Raw genomic sequence first — 9,924 nt, 5'->3', positions numbered from 1 at the left:
CACCTCTTCCAGTCGTGTCCTCACCCCCTCCGCCCTGAGACTACCCGAGGCTCGCCGTGAGTGAGACAGCTGATTTGTAAAATTTGCTCAACGTTCCGCGTTTTATTAAATACATTGCCGGAAAAATACACTCCGCTTTAAAGCCCGACTTTGTGATGTGATGGGTTCCGTATTTTTAGCAATTATTTCTCCGCTGCTGCACGCTACAGGACCGGAGGCTGGAAAACTGTGGGATTGTTTGTTTCAGCTGTTTTTATTTCAGTTTTGTGAATCGTGGCTGGGGGACAATTTAGAAAATAAATGACTGAATCCATGTGTGTGTGTGTGTGTGTGTGTGTGTGTCTGGGGCTGACAGGTTCCGGTGGTGAGGGGCAAAGGGCATCAGTCACATTTGCTTCCTCCAGCAGCATCACCTCATCCTCTGACAGACAGGTGTATACAGTGCACGTACGTGCACGTATCAGGGGTGGGGGCAGCCTCATTAATACAGGAAAGAATTATAAAATAAGTGTGAGTTTCACACAACAGATGGAGCATTTATTCCTAGAACTAATTAAGGTAGATTTCATACCTGTTCAAACAAAAGAACTGAGGGCTGGAAAGCTGATGTGACACATCTTGTCAGATGGATTTTTTTCCCCCTTTTCTGGCTAAAAATAAAGGATGTGCAGCTAGCAAACATTCCGATCCTCTAATTAAATGGCTTTTTTTGTAGTTGCTGGGAACTTTCCCCCCTCCCCCCAGCCGTTTCCTGCAGGCAAGGACAGGCGTGATCACGTGACCGAGCTGCAAACTCTGGAGAGGAATCAGGAAAAGCTCATCGGCTGCTGGATCAAGAGTCCTAATAAAAGAAACCTGCATAATCTCCAACAATTATGATGCAAATGTCAGAGGAAGTTAATGATTCCAGGAAATATCAATGTGGGAAAAGCTTCTGAAGTAATTCTGCGCTGGACAAAAAGCTAGAAATCTATAACGCCTGTATGTCAGTGACTAAATCTGACCTTTAAAGGTCAAACCTCTTGATGTGCTAGACATGACCCCCTCATGTTAACATGATTGTTCTCGTGCTACTGCAGAATTCATCTGACCTTTGGCAGACTGACACGTCTAAAACGTAGAGTGAAGGCGCGACTGCTTTGATGGACCTGCAAACACAAGCAACTCTGTGCTCCCCACGGTCGCCACGTGACAACCGGAGACCCGGAGACCACAAACAATAGCGCTGCAGTATGTGCTATCTATGATGTCACGTGGTTCTCCTTCGCTCTGTGTTTCTAAATACAAATTTGACCGTATGGAGGACGCGGGAGGACGCAACCGTTAAATGTTCCACCTGCACGGCCGGTTTCCAGCGTGTGGTGATGGACGTCTATGCTGACGTGTCAGAGTTCCAGAGTTTTCCATTGGAGCTGGATACGGGAGAACTCCCCCAGCTTCACCCTTTCCATTAATCCCTTGCTCTGTGGATGGAATGGAAAAGGCGAATATTTTACGCCGGCTGCCCAGAGATGGACGGGATGCACGGGTGATGCCGGGCTCCATTTATAACGGTTGGATGGACGAGGCAGAGCTTGCCTGGTGGACGGTATACGTTCCTGCATTCATTGTTGGGAGCCATGTTTTATTTTTGGTGGTCTCTCCACGCTCTTCCTACTGGCAGAGACATGAATAGATCCGTCAACAATCCCTGAGGGATCTCAAACAGACACTATCAAAGGTTGGAGTCCATCGGAAATCAAATGTGGAAAACATGCTAAAGTCTTGAGATTAGCATTAACACATTAACGTCATGCTAATGTGATGGATCCTTGTAGCACCTCCGTGCTAAGGTTCTAAAGCCTAAAGGGTTTATGTTCCGGAGGTCCCTGGAGCTAAACAGGGTAAAGCCTGGCTCAGGTCACCATGTGCCTGGCAGGTTGGACGTGTCCTGTATACTTCACGGATCTGGACAGATTTGGACGGATCATGCAGGACCGAGGCAGCGGAGATCTGGAGGATGGTGATTCTGGACTGGAAATGATTACTGACTATGGTTTATGAAGGATTCTGCTGGTGATGTATCCTGTTTTTATTCGCTGGAGGATTCCCTGCAGACATTTTGTCTTTGCCGACAGAATATTGATGTTTCATTCAAAGTGCAGAGTTCCAGCGGTGGTTTCACGCTGGAGCTGCCTGTGTGCCTTTGTGCCATGCGGTGTGGAATAACTGTGTGTATCTGTGTTTGTGGGGCATCATGTGTGTAGATTCAGTGTGTGTGCGTTGGGGTGACATTGAGGCGGGGGGGGGGGGGGGGGGGGGGGGGGGGGGGGGGGGGGGTCCTTTCATATATGTATTCATGCTTTGATCTGAGAACCAAAATCCCAGTGCACGGTGTCACCATGGAGATTTTGATAGAAAAGAAGGGTGGGGGGGGGAAGCGTTTTTGGGTCAAAGCATTGGATATCCTTTCAAGCCTGAACACTCCGCTGGGCGTTTCAGCAAATGTCAAAGTCACTTCTGGATGTGGACAGACAGCCTAATGGACCACAGCGACGAGAGTGTGGGGGACCGCAAAGGAGGAGGGGATGGAAAACAAAGGCACAACGGAAGAAAAGCAGCCGTATGTATCTTTTTGTGACACCTGAAGCCTCCGTAGCGGAAGCCTGTACGTTCCAGTGTTGACAGTGGACCACTTCCTGTCTTCCATGCTGGTTTTTTGGCTGCTTCTGTGGCTTATTTGTCTCTTTTCTCCTGCTTCTGTGTTTGTTTTTGCAGCCCAGGAGAATCAATTCGGACAACCGCCGTCTCTTCCCTCTGTGACAAACGCTGCGGGCACCCAGGGTGGCGCTGACGAGCTGACGACCCCCCGACTCATAATTCATAATAAGACCGACTGCAACTTTTCAGTCTGGCTCACGACTGCAGCAATGTGCACATGCTGTAGAGCATGACTCCAGTGTAATAAAGTCCTCATCTGTGCTTAAAGCTTCTAAACAAAGGAACTTCTACCTGGGGGGGGGTTGACAGGAGTTACAATGAAAGCATGCTGCTTTCTGACTCCAAATGGACCAGAGCCCCTGCAGATGTAGCCTGACGTGTTTCAAATATGCATCGCGACCCAATCACGACGGATAATAGTCCCCCGAGCAAAGCTGCAGGTGGAGAGAACAAAGGGAACAGGTGCCTCTGAGGTCAGGTGTGAGGCCGGGAGCATCCCAACAGGGTTAGACACCCTCCACAGGCTCTTTAAAGTTGTGAGATCGGACCACGGCGGAACGTTGGGAAACTGTTTTTGCCGATTGCTGTGATATTGGCAATCGTGTTTGACCTTTGGGATTCATAAATGTTGTTCCTCTGGTGTTTTTATTATATTTATCAGTCAAAATGTTCATTACCACTGACATTTAAGTAAAGGCAAAACCGAAAGAGCGGTGAGTGAAGCTGACCAACGGATCCTTATCAGCTCCATCAAAATGGAAGAAAATGCAAGAGCGCGAGGCCCCGGCTGTCTGGCTTTGTCCCAGATGTGTTAGTTTTGGAACATCATCATCACCATCCTCATCATCCTTATCATCATCATCCTCATCCTCATCAGCAGCAGCAGCCACAGCCACTAAAGCCCTTTGTGTTCCTGTGCACCTGTTTGATGGTCAACACCTCCAACTTTAATGTAACCCTGTCAGGACTGTTGCCACCCTTTTTTCTCCACAAGTCCACAAGTCCACAAGTCCACTGTGCTGAAAATGTCTTTTCACAGGTTAGAGAGCAGCGTCAACAAACTTTCAAATAATACACCTATAAATAATGCTTGTGCGTGCACTGATGAAACCAGCGATGGGACTATTTTGTAGTAGAACGTTTCTATAAGTACTCTGACCTCTACTTAGTTACTTTGGAATCTTTTAATGCGATATAAGATGCAACTTTAACTGAAACTGTAGCAAGAATCACCTATGAAGCTTTTCAGCCTGGGAGGGGAGAAGATGTCACCAGAAGACTGTGCACGGCTCCCAATTACCGCGGCCTGTGTAATGTGTAATTACATATTCAGTCCGCAAAGAGCTGCCGCAGCCATCAGCGGCGCCCATCTGCTTATGAACAAGCGATGGCGTGGAGAGCCTGGTTCCACCTGCCCGCTGTTTACAGTGCTGTCATCAACGCTCCGCACACATCGTCTCAATTTACCCTGACGTCAGGGACGCTGTCCTCCAGCTCTCCTCTCTCACGCACAGCAAAATTGTCCGAGTCATCACATTAAAAGTGAAAAAAAAAAAAACATTTTACAACCCACCGTCAATGTCAAACTTTACTGATGAAACAACAAAACTGGATTCCTTCAGCTTGATGAATCCGACCGAAGGAGTCAACACAAAGTGCAGTTTTCCGGTTTGTTTTTTTTGCAAAGGAAGGAATCTGGAGGACACCAATAATGTCAACGCGTCGGCTCTGCAGCGAAAACCTGAGGGAACCTCAGCGTTTTCCTGGCTTTAGACTGATGAAAAGTTCAGTTTTAGCCAACAGTGTCTCTGGTATTGATTTTGTCTGGAAAGCCAGAAGGAAAACACGAAGGTTTGTGGAGTTTTGGAAACTTCTACCCAGGAAAGAACTGTATGAACGCGGAAGATGACGATATCGATCTCTGAGGTGGATGCGGCTGAGTTCGCGTGGAGACTCGGGTACGTTTACATCGAGAAACCATTTAAGAATCGAGAAAAATCCAACATTTTTGTGCTGAAATGTGCAAAAGCCAAGAATCCCAGTGAGTAACGGCGCACCCGTCCTGACAGCGTGCAGCTCGTATCACACACGGTTTCTTTCTGTGGAGGAAGTAGGCGGCAGATGGGTCAGCCTCGGTCCCGGGAAAGTACGTGATCTGAGTGTGATCACGTTAAACTGGGACTTTTTTTTCCCGTGGTCATGTCGAGTAACACTAATGAAATTCTCCTGACAGTAAAATCACCCATCTGGCTCTTCAGACCGGACAGGAAGGAGAATTTGCATGCTCGGTCTTTCTCCAAATGTTGACAGCGGCGACTCCTCCACAACAACAGAGTTCAGAGTTCCTTCAGCTTTCACGGAGCCGGCGCGTATAGACGGAAGCTGGGACCATAAATCACGTCTCGGCGAGGACAGGAAATGTGTCTTGTGACATTTGGCCACATCATGGTGAATTATTAGCACTTTCTGAGAGGACACAGCATTTATCACCACTTCTGCCTCAACACCCTCTGATGCCACGCCGAGCGGGACTTGTGAGTTTCCCCCCAGGCGAGCTGTGATCGGCAGCATGTGCGGGGCACCCGAGCTAGCTTACATTTGTGAAATCCTCCACGACTGCTGAAGAGAATCACAACGACCATCTATGCATCTAACCACGATTTAAGAAGACCCCCGCAGTCCTCTGCACGAATCCCAGCCAAGATGCAACATTCATGAGCTTAAAACAGACTCGACAGTTCAAATGAATGTTTAGTTCAAGTATTATGGGAAAGTCAACTCTTGGTTTGATGATTTGAGTGATCTAGTGGGACCAGAGCAGGAAGGAAGGACCTGCTTTATTGCTTCTTCACACAGGTTTGGGTGGAGCGGCCTGTTGGTGCAGGGTGTCATTCATGGACTGGGAGTCGCTCTCCAGCGGAGACGACAGCTTAGCCCTCCTTCCAGGACAGAGCTGGCCCCTCTAACCATGGGTTTTGGGTTGCCTTGTGTTCTGTACCCCAGCAACTGTGGGGTCATTGCCTGTTAACCCCCGTGCACATCGCTCACCGAGCTGTTTCTACCTCTTTTTATTTGGCAGCACGCAGTAGCTTTGATCCATGCCACAGCCCGAGCAGCAGCCCGTCAGAGAGGGACTCCATTCCCTCGGACGTTATCTGCGCGGCGAGACACACAGAGGCCATTTTATAGTTACAGCTGAGGGGAGATAATCCTTCCTGGTGTCACATCAGATCAGGGGAGAGCTGCCGAGGTTATCTTAGCCAACGATTGTCACAACAACCTGCGCGACTGTACCCAGCATATAGGTAGATGAATACAAACATCAGGCAGACAGACAGACAGACAGGCAGGCAGGCAGGCAGAGGAGGGCAGGGGACCAGCTCAACACTGGCCAGCCGTGCTCTCCTTGGCTGCCCTTCCACTTCTTCTGCTCCGTGGTGTGATGCCAAACTGCGCCAAGATGTTGGCTGACGCTGGGCGAGCTAATGAAAACAAATGATTGCCATTATTAGCACTTCACATCGCACAACACAGGCGCCATAACAAAGGCCGACACGGCGTTTTCATCATGGCCGCGGCGGCGCGGAGCAAAGACTCTCCATCTCTGCTTCCACTTTTTTTTTTTTTTTTTTTTTTGATGAGATTGTGATTCTGCGACTTGCAGTTCAACCGTTCCCCGAGGAATAATACGTCAGACACAGCAGTCTATAGCTCAGTGGTTTCCAGGATTACAGGGGTGGAGAGATATTTCCCACGGGATCCATCAAGGTGAAAAAAGAGAAGTGTATTACAGGAAGAGATGTTTTATACAATAAACACCCCCCCTTTTTATCAGATATTATCAAATATAAGCCTATTATTTGCACCAATAGTGACTTTATAACTGCGAAACAACTTGTTTGTCAAGGCATTGCCTGTAAACCTGTTTTTCTGTGTGTCTGTGCGTATGTGTGTGTAGAGTTGCATGTAGACTGATATTTGGGGCATTGTTTTAATATGGCTTTTAATAAACTGAGCCATCCATCCATCCATCCATCCATCCATCCATCCATCCATCCATCCATCCATCCATCCATCCATCCATCCATCCATCCATCCATCCATCCATTAAACAAATCTGCTGTCCAGAACCTTCTTGCTGAGGGCGACAGGGCCAAACATGGAGAGTTTCACAGTAAAGTGCTGGCAAACCTTTAACTGCATACGTTATGGGGGGGGTCACCCACCGTGTCAGCTGTGGGAAGCCGAGGATGTGCTTCTGTGCTCGGCTGATGTTTTGTGGGTCATACTGGATGTCTCTCGTTTGGCTCCGATGTTGCACTGATCCAATGTTGTGTTTCTGCTTCTTTACCTGGACCACCCCCCCCCCCCCCCCCCCCCCCCCCCCCCCCCACAACAGCCATCCAATCGCACATACATTAAATGCTATACATCCTCTCCAAGGGCCGACCGTGCACTCCAACAGCGCTGCTGGGATGGCACACTCTTACGCACCGAGGAGAAGGATCTCAAAACTTGCTGTTTTTGCTCCCCTGAAGCGAGGTGCTTCCTACACACGAGTCAAATATGTTCACCCTTTGATGTGGGAGTGCTGACTCATGTTCTGCCTCCTCCAAATCGTTTCACGTGGACTTTAAGGCTACAGTTACATCCTCACCCTTTTCTCACCGCCGAGCACAGGCGGCGGTTCTGTCGCGGGCGGGTCAGTGCAAGGTTGTGTTTGCTCTGCAGTATCATGCGTGCAGCACATAAGGGAGAGAGAGAGGGAGGAAGCTGCACCCGCCAATTAGGATGGACGGCCGGCTACCTTCCCTTTCCCACACTTTCTCCGCCTCTTATTTCCTCTCCTGTAATGATCCGGGGAGGCAGCGTAATTGTCGTTTTCAGAATAGCTCCTCCGCGCTGGACGAGGTGAAACCTTGTAGCCGCCTCTTGGAGCTGCGCCGCGCCGAACTGCGTGCGCACGATGAACCGAGGCTAAATTTAAACACACGGTTGCTGACAGCTCCTCACAGCAGTGGCGTTATCCATGATCTGCTGCACCGCAGGAGGAATCTTTTACCTTCAGCTGTCTCCGCCTCCCTTACGGGCACCTTCCCCCACGTAGGCGACCAATTTACTTGTTTGCAGTGACACGTGGCTCTCCCACCTCCACCACGGACATAGAAAACTAAAAATGTTGCTGGACCCGACTATTAACCTCGTTATATTTCACCTTCGCTTTCACACAGACACAAAACGTATATAGATTTTTTGTTTTCCACAGGAAGGCTGTTAAGGGAAATAGAAAGGCTCCGTTTTATGGTGCTGTGGCTTTGCTGTGCAAGGGTGAGGATGCACGATAAGAGGAAGAAAGTGGCTCCAGCGCAGAAGCACCGGGGAGCCCGAGTCGCTCTCACTTTCACAAGAAATGTCGTTTTCTGACCTCTGAGCTGCAGGATAAAAGCTTCTAGTGCTGCCACAAAAACAGGCTGTAATATCACCAGCAGTGGACCCGAAGAGCCGCAGAGAAGCTAATGAAATATGCAGACGATGCTGCAGAGACAAATACGCCACAAGTCACCAATTTGAAAGTTTTTTTTTAAGGAGCATCCGCCGCAGCTTGATAGTGGTTGCCATAGCAGCAGAGAGACAGAAGATGATTCATTTTAACGACGCTCAACGGCATCAGGGTCAGATCGCCAGAGCAGAGAACATTTAAGGCTTGAATTCGTGCAAAAGACACAATCAATCAGTGGTAATGCTTTCAGATCAACTTTAAAAACATCCACATTAGAAGGAAGTGGCTCCTGTCTGACTTTTGATCAATAAAATTACACTGAGAGTTAATAATCCACTCAAACGGGGAGCCAAATATATGTGTCCGCTCCTGGATCAGTTAATGTTTGGAAGATTAATGTGAGACATCAGCACTGGGTCCTGCGTAATATTAAATCATAACAGCCAAACAAAGGCTGCTTATTGCTGTATTTGGCCAAAGAAGCCAAACGATGAAGATAGATTTGCAGAAGTGCCGCCCCAGTTCTGGGGTCCTGGTTAAAGAAGGAGGGGAAGCCGAAGCGTTGCGGCAAAAGTTAAAGAGAAAGAAAAGAGTTTTGCATGTCTGAAGGTCATAAAAAAGTTGATCTGATATCAACTTATCCTGTCAGAGGGGTGAAAAGACCCATCAGCCAACCGATATTTGCTCTTTATTCTGGGACAGAAGGATTAGATTAGACACATTAACATAAAGGTTAGAACTGAGGCAAAGTTCACTGTTCTGGGATCAGTTCTCATTTGAATTGCAGCAGTTTGAAATATCAGACGAGCCTGAATTTCTTTTAAAAAAGGGAGGCTGATCATCATCATCATCATCATCATCATCATCAGTCAAATTTCAAACATTTTCTTGTGGTGTCACAGCCCCTTGTGCTGCTGTCCTGCTCCTCGATCAATGAGCAGCAGGAGACAACGCAGATTAACCTTCTCGGACATGGAAATCAGATTAGAGCTCAAACACCCTTCGGATGGAGGGAAGTGTACTTTAAGTGCCCAAATAAGCTTCTTGGACCTTTTTCCAAACACTATTTCTTCCTTAATCTTGTTTGTGGATTCACAATCCAACCACAATCCATCGCATTCCGTGTTTTTTCCGTGTTCCAGGTGCTAGCACTCGCCCGTGCTGCTGTAGGCCCCTTAGTCAGATGGTGCTGGTTGCTGTCGGCTCACTTAGTCAGGAGCGAGTGTTCAGCAGATGTGACGTGGGCCTGTGTTGGAGGCACCGGCATCTTCTCCACCAGAAATGATTTCGGCGGCAGCTCGTGACTGCGAGCCAGCGTCTCCTGCCAGTCCGTGGATAAGCTTCTCTCACTCACAGGCTTGAGATGTGCCTGTCATATTACGGGGAGGGGGTTGCGGGGTGGGTGGGTGGGGGGAGTGGAACATGCTGTTCCTCACGTCACGTGGCGTTTTTGGATTCAAAGTTAGCCAGAAACCAAAGGAAGGTTGCAACATCCGACTTGTTTGAAGAACAGACTTGAGAGCGTTTAAAAAGGAAATTCAATTATGAATTCAGAAACTAAGAAAAACTGTTACATAAGCATGACACCATTAGTAGAGCTTGGCGTAAGAGTTAGCAGCTAAAGACGTAGCTGCTCGAGGTTACATAAGGATTTTGTTTCCCCCATAAAAAAAATGTAATTAGCAGGAATCAGTTTTGGATAGTTTAATCGTGTGTGTAGACGG

Source organism: Takifugu rubripes, chromosome 20 (assembly GCF_901000725.2).
Source record: "Takifugu rubripes chromosome 20, fTakRub1.2, whole genome shotgun sequence".
In the NCBI taxonomy this organism is placed as follows: Eukaryota; Metazoa; Chordata; class Actinopteri; order Tetraodontiformes; family Tetraodontidae; genus Takifugu; species Takifugu rubripes.
The sequence above is the reverse complement of the archived record's forward strand: the minus strand, read 5'-3'. Positions refer to the sequence as shown.